The sequence below is a fragment of the Corylus avellana genome, chromosome ca1 (genome assembly GCF_901000735.1).
Source record: "Corylus avellana chromosome ca1, CavTom2PMs-1.0".
Classification (NCBI taxonomy): domain Eukaryota; kingdom Viridiplantae; phylum Streptophyta; class Magnoliopsida; order Fagales; family Betulaceae; genus Corylus; species Corylus avellana.
The window spans coordinates 35,837,233-35,852,849 of NC_081541.1; the positions used below are offsets into that span (position 1 = coordinate 35,837,233).

The window sequence follows — 15,617 nt, forward strand, 5'->3', positions numbered from 1 at the left end:
CTTGCCCTTTTCTCGTTCAAACTCGCCCCCAGGCTCCTAAAAACCCTTGTGAGTGTGTTCTTGTGAGATTGTGTGTTTTAAGGAGATAGGGAAGTGATTCCGTGAAGGCTTGGCTTCAAGGAGGTAACCTTCTGAGTTATACTTGTTGTTAGGTCGTTATTACTCTTTTAATGCTTTCTTGAGTAGCTTAATCGTTGGTTTGAGCTAGGTTATGCCTTTGATCTTGTTTAAAGTTGAGTTTAGCATTTTGTTTTGATCAAAAATGTTTTCGTATGCATGGAGACCTTATTTTGAGATAGAAAGTCTTAGAAAGCATTTTGGTAACCTTAGAAATTGGTTTGGAAGGATAGGAGGATGCATAGACAAAATGAGATAGGACGCATGGACAAAATGCATGGAGACCTCATTTTGAGATAGAAAGTCTTAGAAAGCCTTTTGGTAACCTTAGAAATTGGTTTAAGAGGATAGGAGGATGCATGGACAAAATGAGGTTCCACCTGAAAACCTTTTGGACGGATGTACGGCCTCGAGCCCGGACATACGGTCAGAAGCATTCCAAGGAATGCTATTTTGGCTAGCCGTCCGGTAGCTCATGTTTTCATGCTCTAGGGTTGTTTTAGTCAGACTTGGGACTAATAGAAAGTTTTCCACAGATTTGGAGAACTCAGACCATTTGGAGGAATATTCGGAGACTTTGTTCGACCTAGGTGAGTTTTAACTCACATAATGCTCGCCATTTATTTTTCCACATTGCACGTCTATTTTGTGTACCAAAACATGCATATTTGCAACTTTCACGATATACACTTTTTTGCACATGAACTCTAACTTTTTGTGGGAAAACATTGTGCTGAACATGTTAATGAAAGTGAGACTTGTAAAAAGGGCATGCATGTAAAATACAGACAAGATTAATTGTATCGTATGACATGGTACACCAGTATGTGTGGGATAACGGCCATGGCTTACTCTACATGTTAACTTTACAGTCAAATGTGTGTGTTATATGGGCCTTGGATCCAATGGTTGTTTCATAACTGGTACGACCTTAACTGGCAATCACTACAAGATGAACATCATTAGTGGTGTGAGCCACCTGAGCTCGGACTCGGTCGTGCCGCTAATGGGATAGACGGCAGCGTGCAATATCTGGGGCACCAGTATTGTATTATAGATTCTTCGGGACAGCGCCAACCTTACTAAGAATAAGTAATATCTAGGGTAGACCATACTGTTGAACTATCACTGTTACTTTATATCATATGCATGTATCATATATCTATATCACGCTTATGAAAAACTGTCATGATGGAACTGTTAAATACTTTATAAAATAGAGTTCATCACTAAACTTGCATGAGTATTATCTGCGCTAACATTCACTAAGTCTTTACACTTACCCCCTTTATTTTATGTTTTTCCCCCTCCATTACAAATAATTGCGTGGTTTAGCTAGCATAGATGAGGATGCTTACGGACCGGACATGGGTGATTGCATAGGACCTGATTCGAGTCATTTTTGAGGATATAGACTCAATTTGGTTGAAGTCCATGTGAGATGATGGAGGAACTACCCAGGCAAAGATGATCGAGATTATGATCTCTTTAGCATTGCTTAAACTTAGGATTTGATCTGTTGATCTTTTGTGAGACAATTATGTTATGAGATGTAATCTTTTATTTTGATGATGGTCTGATGACCGATACATTTGGCGACTACTTTTATATTATGAAAAATTATGTTTACTCTGGTGTATAAATGTGTGATTGCTTAATTACTATTCTCAATTCCTATAGTTTAGGAAGTCTTCCGCTGAGGTCTCTCGCTTATGAGAGGTTGTGATTTCTAAGTCTTGTCCCGTGAAGGATAAGGTTGAGAGACGAACCATGGAGTCAATTACTAGTTAATTTATTTGCCCATTAGGTTCGTTACAAGTATTGACATGGAGGGTCCCATGGGTGCTTTGGCTCGTCTGTTGCCATTACCACCGAGTTTGGCTATGTTGGACCCTGATGCTCGCCATCTGTGTGCATCCTTTGCTCAAGCTGCATTGGAAGCTGTGGCTGTTTGTTGTGGAGTCACTCCTCCTGGTGTGAGGGCACCTGAGGTTCCTAGTACTTCTTAGCGGCCATATGCTTCAGAGTTAGAAGAGAGGTTGGTGGTTGCTCAGAGGGAAAACGCTATGCTTTGTGAGCAAAACAATCAACTGTCCTTGGAGCTTGCCAAGACTCAAGAAATGGAAGTTGATTGCAAGGAGTGCCATTTGCTTCTAGCGAAAAATGTCTGTTTGGCAGAGAAACTTGCTACCTGCTAGCTTTTGGAGGCCGCTTGTAGGGCTGCTTGTACTAAGGCGAAGATTGAGTCAGCAACTAATTATGAGCGCATGGCTATTGTAGAAAAGTCAGTATCTTTCTTGCATGAGAAGCTGTGGACTGCAGAAGACCTAGCGCAACAAGCCTAGGTTTCCAATTATACATCTCATGTAGCCTAATGAAAGGCAGAAGCTAAGGCCCATGGGGAAGCAACTCGCTACAGGCAAAAAGGTATTGAGCTCCGGTGGGTGCGTGAAGATGTTGAGGAAGAAAGAGATGAATTTTTTGCGCATCTGTGCTTCATGCACAACGGTATGGTAGCTCTTAAGGAGGAATTGTCCAGAATCCCTGCTACTCAAAATAGGTGTTGGAGGCATGGGTTCAGGAATGGATTTAAGCTGCATCAGAGGCTTTCTCGCGGAGAGTTTCAGCCGGTAGACCTTGATTCGCTAAATTGGTGGGATTGCCAGCTTCCAGTCTGATAGCGCCTGGCGAAGGCTCAAAATTCCATGTTTAGGAATGAGTGCCCCACTACTTTTATTGCTTCGCCGCCCGCCGAAGGTGACGAGGTTCCTCCTGCAGAAGGTGATGGTTAGGCTCTGATGTGGTATTTTTGTGTCCAAAAATATCAATAATAAAAATAACCACTCGCAATAGGACGAATCTTTGTAGGATACGGCTACAGAGAGGGTGTCGAACCTCAAGGACTGCAGGGGTTTAATTATCAAAATTCGTAAGATTAAAATTAACTTAATTAAAAGAGAATGATTTGTTTGTGTGAATTTAAAGTGCATAAAATAAACGGAAATAAAAAGAGTAAATAAATGAGAGAGAGAGTAGGGTATTGACTTCACCTCTATCCGCACAACAATGGCTAATCATAATTAATCCCATAAATTCATTCTATGCATGTTATAAATAAACAAGAAACTACCTTATTAAATAATAAGCATAATCTATCTTCGGTTGGCACGGATCGTCCACCTAACCACTAAGATGCGGTACGACCCGTCTTTCCTAGGTATAAATTATCAAATTCTTTAATAGGATACATACAATCAATGAATAAGTGTAACCCATCTTTGGTTGGCACAGACTGTCTACCTAAATTACACTAAACTAGGGTGTAGTACAATCCGTCTTCCCTAGGCATGGCCTATCAAATCCTATTGATCATATGTCAATTAAACTCATTGTATAACCATCATCCTCATAATCACAGAAAACAAGAATGATTTAATTTCAATAAAAGTAAAATACTTTCTAAGACAAGAGAAGAATTTCACAAATATTGATATTGGAATTTAAGAACAATTGCATTTAATAATTAAGAACATAAATCAATTGTAGCAATCCTCAGGGTTATACAATCAACATGCATAAATTGAAAATCTAGAAAGTAAATACAATCAAACCATTGTGCTTGGATAGGGCTACATCAACACCCTATTACAGAATTAGCCACTCATCGGGGTGCTAGAATGGCCTCCCGCCATGGATTATCTCATCTTCAACTTGTCAAGCCTCCAAGAAGATTTTTGTATCTAAAACTAAGCACACCTTCTCTTGAAGGTTAAGGGTCTATTTATAGGGAGCAAGCCAGTCCTAGAAGCCCTAGGAAACCTAGAAATTTCGGAGATTTAAGTCCAAGTCCAATTAGGACAAAGAAAACCTAAGTCCAAATCGGAATAGGATTCGCCCAGAATTGCGTTCCTATCTTGAGGGGCGATTTTGGTATTGCGGCGCTCCGAATTAGGAAAATACTATTTCACAATGATTTGTAGTAATTTGAGTTAGCTTTCTACTGCCGCTTGAATCACCTCAATCGGATATTTGAGCTGAAAGTTATGGCCAAAATACCGAGACATATGCAGAATCCAAATTTGAATCCAATCCGATTTTGACTCAAATTTGAGAAATTCCGAATTAATCCCTTCCTTTATTTGATTAAACTTAACCATGATTGGTTAAGTTTAACCATATCTTCTAGGTCTTCCCAATGTGTGCTTTTAAGCCCAAAATCAATGGAATTAATTGCATCTTTATTTATAACCTGAAAACAATAAAAACAAAACAAAATCAAACAAATAACAACGCTAAGGAATTAACATATGCAAATTAAGGGGCTTGAATGTGCAACATTCAGCGCTTATCAGGCTCCTACTGATTTTGTGGATGTAGACAGTGATGAGGATAATTGAGATCCTCTTTTCATGTTTTTGAGTATCTCCCCATATTTCCCTGCAAACTCCTTGTATTCTAAATTTGTTATGTTTGTAATACAAGTAATCCGAAAAGTTTCTTCTTACAAAACTTCAGTATATTTTGTACCGTCGAGAAGTACTACTTTTGGATATTTAATGAGACAACAACTCTATCCCTCCTTAAACTTCGTAAAAACGAAGAATTGTTTTTTCACCGTCGAATCGAATATAATCCATGGTTCCCTGTTGCCATAGATATCGAACTCACCCACCTCGTCATGAGGCAGCGCCTCTCCCTTCACCTTCATTCGAAGAAGCATAAAAATCTCTTCAACAGTTGGGTGAAATCGAAATCCTACTGGCATCATTTCAAATCCCATTTCAAACCTTTTAGATCAAAAACAAGGCTCCGCTGGTGGAGATGCTACAAGACCGAAGGCTGGGGATCACGTTGACGTCAGTATTTATACAAGGGTGGGGATCACTTTCAGATCACGTTGATGTCAAAATAGGCGAGGATAGATGTATTTATACCAGTTTCAAAGGGCATCAGAATTTCAATCAAACACTAAAAGATAAGCTAGAATCTAATAAAACCTCGATAAATATTCCTTGATTGCATTAAAAAGTCTATGTTTTGGCCATATAAATCTTAGGTCGCTTAGCCCTCATGTCATGCATGTGGATTTTTGCCTTTTTTGTAATTAGGTTACCCGGACACTGTTTTGATTAGTTGCATAGAGGGATACCGTCTCTTGTGGACGGAGTATACCACTACTAACCCAGGCGGGATGTTGGCCTTTTATCTTTCTGTTGTGTAATACGAACGAAGGTGTTTTTTGTTTTGGTGGGCTACCCGGACACCGTTTTAACTAGTTGTGTAAAGGAGTACCGCTTTTGAGAACATGATATACCTTTACCAACTCGGGTGGGATGTTGGCCTTATCACCTTCATGTACAATGCATGCAGAGAGGTATTTTGTATGCGTACCTTCGACATTAGCGATAGAGTCCTTTAGGGCTGCTTGTAGGTGGAACATCCACTGAGTGACATAATAGAGTTTTTACTGTTCTCAACACATAGTCCCCAGTAGTCCTGGGGACACTCCGATGCTTAAGTCAGTATTTGTTTATGTCATAATAGGAAAATAAATAATGAAAATAATTTTGAATAAATCACCTTTAAGAATCCACACAAGATCAAGAAAAAGCTGGTGTCTTGGCATTGCAGTAAAATGTGAAACACCTACGAGATTGTTACTTTTGCTAATAAATGTCTTGGACAATTGGGGAGGAATGGGTGTGAATATTTCTCTCAAAGAATCAGGGAAGAAGGGTTTGTCTAAAAGTGATAAACAATTTCCTGCATGTCATTTTTTGAAATGATCACTCACTTTACTGTTATGCCTTGATTGGATTGCCTTTCCAAAAGTCTTCTTGTGATAATTACTTATGTGAATGTAGTTATTGCAACTTGTGTGATCAGAGGTTTAATTGACTCTTGAACTTCTTGCTTATTTCTTGGGAAATTGTTTATGAAGGAAGTTGTTCTAAATGTTTTTGAAGGAGATTGAGTTGCCGTCTTAACAGAGATGATCTCGTCTTAACGGGTTCTTATATTTTCGTCATAATGAGATCCCTTCTTGTCATGACTTGAAAGATTGTTCTTTCATTCATAACGCAAAAAGAATTGCATTAAGACGAGATTCAAACTGTGTTGGTTTAAAAGTCTTTTTGTATTCTCGTTTTAACGAGAAGTATCCCTGTTCTGACAGGAATTGGATCTAAAACCTCTTCACGCATCAGTTTGTTTGAATACTCTCTATTTTGTGTAGTTCGTTTCACTCACTTCTTTAAGCTTTCCTTTGTTTCTGTCAAGTCTCTTCATCTTCCCAAACAACACAAGGTATGCATCTTCTGTTTCTGTCTTTTCAATATAATCATGTTTCTCTTGAAAGATTAGAAAAGTTGCTTGGTCATTGTTGGTTTTGTTTTCTTTCTTCAATCTCTTGTGATTAATGGTGTATGTATTGGGGGTTATTTCTTTTCAAACTGTTTGCAGTACTTCAGTGGGGTACTTGTTAAACATGTTTTTGGGGTTGAGTTGATTTATCTTGTCTAAGATTGTGTTTTTGAAGGATGCTGCCTAAAAATGTCTTGTTGATCATTATTGTGCAGATATGTCTTTAGAATCAACTCCTGGCAAAGGGAAACATTCAAAAACAAGAGCTACCAAAATTGATGAATTGGGATCCAGTTTTGCTTCAAGAGTTCGAACTGCTACTAGACGTATCCCTGCACAGAATTCTGCTGTAATTGCATTTCGAGATATCAGTTTTGAAAAATGTTTCCCGTTCATTGTTGAGAAAAATTGCTTTTTCAACATGTGCTTCAACACCAGGACTGTAATTGTTAAACGCCCTATTGCCCTTCTTGATTTCACCTCTGGGGTGTATGCTTTCATTCCTCAAATCTTTGAATCTTGAGGTTATTTATTCTTCACTCAATCCCCACCAACTGTTTATTTGGACCTTGTTTGTGAGTTTTACTCTAATATTTTCTGCTTACTATGCTCTTACCTCTTCTCTCACCACTCATGTTCGAGGAAAAGGTATTTCTTTGACCCCTTAATCGCTTTCTCAGATCTTGGATATCCCTTTTGTGGCTGATAGTCAATTCCCTCATCCCTCATATACTGCTTCCACTACAGAATTGTTAGGAGAACTCTTTGGAAAAACTCCCTGGCCATTTGGTTTAGCTTCCTTTCCTGTTAACTCTATTAAGTTGCCTGAACATATGCTTGCTCTTCTGATTATGAGCAATCTTTTGCCTGTCCTTCGAAAGACTGATTTCACTCTTGATAGGGCTCAATTTCTTCATGCTCTACTTAAAAACCATCGCATCAACTTATCTGCTTGCTTGTCCTTCGAAAGACTGGTTTTCATCAAGACTTCAAACTCGAAAAAATAGCTCTTCCATATGGTGGTACTATCAGTAAAATCTTTATCTCATTTCTATGTTGTCCCCTGTTCTTCTAACCACATTGCTCATCAACCTAGTCCCCTTAATCAAACTATGGATCTTAAATTAAAACTACAAAAGAGAAAAAGGTCAAGTGATCCTATGTCTGTTCCATCACCCTCTTCTACTGCTCAGGTTTCTTCTGAGGATTCTAGTATTCTTGTAAAGATGATTGGGGAAACAAAGAATTTGTTTGAAAGTCAGATAACTGGGCTGCAAAATGAAGTAACTAATCTCAAAGGGGAATTCAAGAAGGAAGTAGCAAATCTCAAAAAGGCCTTCTCAGTGGAAGTCAATAAGTCCTTTTCTAAGGTTGGAATTGACTTATCTTCTCTTTTGAAGAGAACTTGAGATGATTTTGAGGCACAGGTTGGTGATCAATTCTTGGAAGACGAGGGCTATGGTATGGACGAGATAGTTGCGACGGAGAAACCAACCTCCTTTGGGGATTTAGATTTGAATTGTGTTGATCCAAACAATGATTATTACTTTCGTGATCTCTTAAAGGATGGTTAGAACCCCATTTTGGCTCCTCCTAAGGCTACAACTCCAACTCCCTCATCTAATATGTTAGTTCTTGTGGATGCTGTTATAGTGTCTTCTGGTGCTTCTGTCCCTATTGTCTCTACTACTTCAGTTACTCCAGTGGAGCCTATGCAGCTCGTTGATGAAGAATCTGAAGATTCTGAATAATCTTTTCCTTTGTCCATTTGTGACAAAAATGGGGAAAAATGGTTTAATTTTTTCAAATAATAGTTGGTGGTTTATGTTTAATTTGTGAACAATTATTTACATTTGCTCTTGTTTCTTTTTTTTCCTTGGTTTTAATTTATGTTATGATGATTGTTGGTCAGTCTTTGTGTTATCTTTTGAATCTCCTTGAATATGGTGCATTAATGTCTCTTGTGTGACTTGTTTCAAAAAATTTACTTGTTTCTTGCTCTTGCTCTTGAGCTTGTTAAGAGAAAATTGTTGGGTCAGTTTTTGTTTAAAAAGTGGAACAATAGTCTTGGTAAAGTTTTCCATGACTTAGCACTTTGGATTGGTTTTTGGAAGTTATGAGATTATGGCCTCTGCGTAGGTCTTGTATGTTCTTTTGTGGCCTTATGCCGTGTAAAAGTTTTAAACCTTTGTCTTAGGGTTTTGTCATTTAATGGCCAAAGGGGGAAATTGTTAGGTTCTAATTTGTCCTAATTCAATGACTGTTCTTGTAATCTTTGAGTTTAAAACTTTGAGAATGTGTTTTATGGATGTCTTAGTGCTTTTAGGTTTTCTGAGAAGTTCCTTGATTTCCCGTCAGAAGTGCCGTTAGGACGAAGCTCGTAACGGGACTGAATAAAGAGCCTTTTTTTTTTTCCCATCAGATGCCAGTCAGAACGGGACATGTAACAGGAGCAAATTTTGGCCTCCTTGTTTTCTCATCAGGAAGCTCGTCAAGACGAGGATGTGACGAGAGCATTTTTGGACTTCCTATTTTCCCATCAAGAATGGTGTCAGGACGAGGATGTGACGAGAGCAACAACTGGTCTCCCTGGTTTCCCGTCAAGACACGGATGTGACAAGAGCAAAATTGGACCTCATGGTTTCTCGTTAGGAACCCCGTCAGGATGGGACGTGTAATGGGACAAAAGTTGGATTCCCTGGTTTCTCGTCAGCTGGTTCGTCAAGACGGAACATATGACGAAGTAGAGGCATTTTGCCTCCCCGTCAAAATGGGATTCCTGTCTCGTTAAGACGTGGGAATTTCAGATCTGCGAAATTTGTTCTTCCCATCATGACGAGAAAGTGTCCCGTTATGACATGACGAAGGAAATATTTTCTCTATAAAATGTTTTCCTTCACTATTAACTCTTAAGACTTTGAGATTTTATTTTGAGAGCTCTCTATTCTCTAAAATCTCATTTTCTCTACTAGCATTGGGTCTTGGTGGTATTGATTTTTAAGAAGGGACGTGATATAGCTTGAATCTGTCCTTTCTCTTGTTTTGCATGTTAGTCTTTGGCGTCTTGCCTTGTTTGCTTGATAATGATAAAGCTGGAATCGTTGATGGGTGTTTGTTAAAGAAAGTCTACCGAAGGGTCGGTAAAGGAAGTCGCTTCCTGAAGATGGTCACGATGGAGACAAGTTGTAATGTTTGCCGTTCTTACTAAGTTTAGAGGTACTCAAGGGTGTGGGTATTGTCTATTCTATAACTGTGAATCTTCGTTTAGTGGTTTACTGGATTTGGCCGCCCCAGAGTGGTTTTTATCTTGAGGTACTCAATGGTTTTCCACTTCGTAAACAAAATCTGTATTGTGGTGTTGTTTGTTTATTTTTTCCGTTGTGCGTGCTTTTGTACTTGATGATATGGCTTAATTGTTACTGTTGAATATTTTGGTTGACTAGAGGTAAACTTTCAGAATCTATGGAGAGAGTAGAGATAATAAAATCAAGATAATTGTGAGCAATAAGATAGAGAATAATATCAGAATGAGAGTAGAGAGATTTTACTGTGTGTTTGGTGTTGCAGTGGGCTACTCCTTTTATAGATGCAACTGAGTGTGTGAGTCATTGGGGACTCTTACTTGACTGCCTTGATTTTTGGCCAGTCCAGACGTACCTAGACACTATTTGGTGAGATTGGGTTTGTTGAGCCAAGATTGGGTTTGTTGGGCAATCCTGCCTTTCCCTATCCAGTGGACCTGCATGATCTTGTTCCTAACTGCATGATCCTGAGGTAGATCTGGTATAACCGTCGGGGTCTACTCTCTTAGGTCTTGAGATTATAGGGTCAGACTTTCACAGGCTTTTTTCTGTTTAGTCTCATAAGCCATGGGCTTTCATTCACAGTGGGCCTCTGTTTTGGGCTTTGTAAAAGGATAAATATTTTGCCTCACCAGACACCATGTTAAATTACTACTTATTTCAAAATCTTAAGCTTATAGAAAAAAGTAAATTTAATAATTTAATCAATACTTTTGACATTACATACAACACATTTTTACTATATATTTTATTAATTACTTATAAAAATCTATATAGTGTATTAATTTATCTTCCTATATTAACAAATTAAGAACAAAAACATTTGCTTTCTTTTGTGGTTACAGTATGTGTATACCATTTACGTTTAATTTTACATAGAGTTTATTTTTGTTTTATGTCATATCTACTCACTTTTTTTGTAATGTATGCTTCAATTCACTTGTATGAGAATTTAAATATGCACTTGTGTACAGATTTAGATATATCTTAATTTTATGTTATAAATAATTTGGTATTAAGTTTTAAAGGTTAATATCTGAATTACATTTATCATTATGACACAGGAGAACCAATCACGTGCGTTGCAGTTGCGTCCCCTAGCTAGTATAATTTTTATAAGGGAAAACCTTCAATATCCGGTTGTACTGCTAAGAGCATAAAATTAAATAGAAATGAAAACACCTGATCAACCAATGGGTATTTTGTGGTGGTGTGCCAATGGGTATTTTGTCCATAAAGTTTGGTTGGGTTGTTCTTTTATGGGGCTCAGTGGCTTTGTGAGAATTATGGCGGTGGCATTGGGCGAATTCTGGTAGTGGCTTTTGGCGGATTCCGGCAACGGTGTTCAACTGTTTTAAGTGTTGGTTCAGGCTTAGAATGAAATAAGAAATATGTTTGGTTTGGGTGGGATCTGGTGTTTTCAGCTTTGTTTTATTTTGTGTTTTTAGCTGATTTGTCAAATATTTATTGGAGAGAGCAACAAATAATATGCAACAAATAATATATATATATATATATATATATATATATATATATAAAAGCCGTTGATCCTATCAAATTCGAGTCGTACTCGGAATCCCAATGTATGACACTAATTTCCTTCCACCGACCAACTCAATGGATCGAAAGAATTAATAAGCACGTCTTTAGGGGATAGCTCAATTAGCTGAGGATCACACCTTATAAAGTGGAGGTCACTAGTTCTAATCCTTACTCCCCTTCTTATGTGGACATATAAAAAATAAAAAATAAAAAAATTTAAACACATACATGCAAAATTCACTATTTAGCCCTTAACGCACGTATCTCCAATTAGCACACGGACACCTTAACCTACTTGCTCTCCACGTAAACCTATATACATACATATATATATATATATATATGACGTCGCATGTTCTTACAGCCGATCATCGAGGTATTTCCTTGTTTCTTCTTCTTGCTTCAATCAATCTCGCAAGACTCTTTGTTCCTTTTTTCGAGTACGTAGATAGATACGACACGATGTCGTCTGAGCCGAAGAGGAAGCCAAATAGGCTTATAGTGGACGAGGCGACCAACGATGATAACTCCGTCGTTTCACTCCATCCAGCGACTATGGAGAGGCTTGATCTTTTCCATGGAGACTGCATCCGTATGAAGGTACATACATGCATGCATGTCAAGCTTTTCTTCTTCGATTTCATGCATTGCATTAATTTTTGGGCTTGCTTCAGAGTATCGGGCACACGTAATGGTTTTTTTTTTTTAATATATATGTATATATCATGCAAAGGGCTCCCTACGTAATTGATTGCACTCAAAGAAACTTAATACTTGACCCAACCCTTGCGAGTTCACGGTGTTTTGTGAAACTATATTTGATTTCAACGTGTCATAGAATCAGATTAATGATTTGTTATTTGGAAAATTCGTTGGCCTAATTCATTTTATAAAAACCGAACCGGTTTACTAAGAGAGGTTGTCCATTCCTTATAAACATGCTCAAAATCTTGTCCACAAACAATGTGAGATTATTTCTCAACACCCTTTCTCACGTGCATGATCTCTTGTCACAAGGTAAGTGGTGTGGGCCTCATTCGTATATCATGAAGAAATTCGTTAACCGATTTTATAAGATGAGTTAGACTCATAAATTTTTTCATTATCTTTCATATAGCAGGAAGAGAAGAGAAGAAGAAGAAAAAAAAAAAAAAAAAAAGAATTGTTTGCTAATTAATCTATCTGATGGTGATTTATTATAAATTATGAATTTCCAGGGGAAGAAAAGGCGGGATACAGTTGCGATTGTGACTGGGGACGAAAGCTGTGAGGAACCAAAAATCAGGATGAACAAAGTGGTAAGATCAAATCTGAGGATCAAGCTTGGTGACGTCATCTCCATTTACTCCTGCCCTGATATCAAATACGGCATCCGAGTCCATGTTTTGCCTCTTGACGACACAATTGAAGGCATTACTGGGAATATATTCGATGCATACTTGAAACGTACGTACGTGAGTTTTTTTTTTTTTTTTGGATTATTTTGGTCTAAATTTGTATTATAGTTTGATAATAGGTAGAAAGATTTTGAATTTGTTTTCATTAATGTCGTGCAGCTTATTTCCTAGACTCGTACCGGCCTGTGAGGAAAGGTGATCTATTCCTTGTGAGAGGGGGCATGAGAAGTATTGAATTCAAGGTGATTGGAAGTGATCCTGGGGAGTACTGTGTAGTTGCACCAGACACTGAGATCTACTGTGAAGGGGAGGCCGTGAGAAGGGAGGATGAGGAGAGGCTTGATGAGGTCGGTTACGACGACATCGGCGGTGTCCGAAAGCAATTGGCGCAGATTCGGGAGTTGGTGGAGCTGCCGCTCCGGCATCCACAGCTTTTCAAGGCCATTGGTGTGAAGCCACCAAAGGGAATTCTGCTATATGGGCCTCCTGGAACTGGAAAGACATTGCTAGCCAGGGCCATTGCTAATGAAACTGGTGCTTTTTTCTTGTGTATAAACGGACCGGAGATTATGTCGGAGATGGCCGGAGAAAGTGAGGGAATTCTCAGGAAAGCATTTGAGGAAGCTCAAGAAAATGCTCCTTCAATCATATTTATGGACGAGATTGATTCAATTGCTCCTAAGCGTGATAAAACTGATGGTGAGGTCGCGAGGAGAATTGTCTCCCAACTTTTGACCCTTATGGATGGCCTGGAATCGCGTGCTCATGTCATTGTTATTGGTGCTACAAACCGGCCTAACACCATTGATCCTGCATTGAGAAGGTTTGGCAGGTTTGACAGAGAAATAGATATCGGTGTTCCCGATGGCGTCGGCCGTCTTGAAGTTCTCCGCATCCATTCCAAGAACATGAAACTCACTCAAGATGTATGTTTACTACATATTAATCAGTATTAATGCTTTTTAGTAGACAGCATATATATATATACACGACGACCGTCTCTTGTCTCTTACATGCATGTTTCCCTCCCTTGTTATAATCATCTGATTTCTGATCCAATATATATTAATGCTTCTCTGCACAGGTGGATTTAGAAAAAGTAGCCAATGACACCCATGGGTTTGTAGGAGCAGATCTTGCTTCTCTGTGCACTGAAGCAGCACTACAATGCATCAGAGAAAAAATGGATGTGATTGATTTGGAAGATGATACAATTGATGCCGAGATTCTCAACTCCATGGCTGTCACAAACGAACATTTTCAGACTGCTCTTGGAACCAGCAATCCTTCATCTCTGCGTGAAACAGTAAGTAGGGTTTTTCTTCATGTTCAATAAACATATATTCTGTTTGTATTTTCTAACGGCTCTTTGATGTTTCAGTTTGTTGAGGTACCTAATGTCAACTGGGAAGATATTGGAGGTCTTGAAAATGTTAAGAGAGAGCTTCAAGAGGTAACCCTTCTTTCTGCCTTCAAGGATTAGAAATTTAACATGCCCCGTCATTCACCTCTCATTTTAATAAAACATTTTACATGTTTCCATCGCTTTTATAAGCTTCTGAGATAAATGGTGAACTAATTGTTTATTTGTCTTGTAGACGATTCAATATCCGGTGGAGCATCCCGAGAAGTTTGACAAGTATGGTATGTCACCTTCAAAAGGAGTTCTCTTCTATGGTCCTCCTGGTTGTGGTAAAACCTTGCTGGCTAAGGCTATTGCCAGTGAATGTCAAGCAAACTTCATTAGCATCAAGGGACCTGAGCTACTAACCATGTGGTTCGGTGAGAGTGAAGCCAATGTTAGAGACATTTTCGACAAGGCCCGCCAATCTGCACCCTGTGTGCTATTCTTTGATGAACTTGACTCCATTGCTATGCAGGTAATAATTGGTTTCACAAACAATTAATAGAATTTCTTTAAGGCCTGGCCTTTATATATATCTATTTGGTAAAAAATGTTGCAGAGGGGAAGCAGAATTGGAGACGCTGGCGGTGCTGCAGACAGAGTTTTGAACCAACTATTGATTGAAATGGATGGGTTGTCAGCCAAGAAAACTGTATTCATAATTGGAGCCACCAACAGGCCTGATATAATTGATCCTGCACTTCTGCGCCCAGGACGCCTTGATCAGTTAATATATATTCCTCTTCCAGATGAGAGCTCACGATTACAGATCTTCAAAGCCTGTCTCAGGAAATCCCCTGTCTCAAACAATCTTGACCTTGCCACTCTTGCCAACCGCACACAAGGTTTTAGCGGAGCTGATATCACAGAAATATGCCAGCGGGCTTGCAAGAATGCTATCAGAGAGGACATTGAGAGGGAGAGTAGAAAACGAACGGCTCCAGAAGATATGGATGAAGACTCTCCAAATAATGATGCAGAAGAAATAAAGGTTGCTCACTTTGAGGAGTCTTTGAAGTTTGCAAGGAGGAGTGTGAGTGATGCTGATATCTTCAAGTACCAGTTATTCGCTCAAACCTTACAGCAATCGAGAGGGTTTGGATCTGACTCCAACTTTCCCGAGGCTGAAGCACCCCATCATCATGTTCTCAACCCCTTTGCAACTTCAGCTGGCGGTGATGGGGATGACGAGCTTTATAATTAGTTGATGAACAAATCTATGTAATGACAGTATACTTGGGAGTAGTATTTCTCTCATCTATTGATAGTAAAGAGTACTATATATATGGCTTTATCTTGTTTACACAATACCCACCACACCAAAATTTAGGAGATATCTTTTATTTTGGTGAAAATTTATATTTAGCCTTTAAGGTTTTGATCTGATTTAAATTTAGTTATTGAGTTTTCAATTTCAAGTATATAGTCTTTAAGTTTTGCCCAAGTTTAAAATAGGTCTCTTTGTCACTTTATTGTCAAAGTTAATAGTTT

At 38.6% G+C, this 15,617-nt stretch overlaps 1 pseudogene; it reads left to right on the forward strand.

Moving 5' to 3' along the window:
- Positions 1–8,259: 8,259 nt before the first annotated feature.
- LOC132171069 (cell division cycle protein 48 homolog) lies at positions 8,260–15,330 on the forward strand (annotated as a pseudogene).
- Positions 15,331–15,617: the final 287 nt, after the last annotated feature.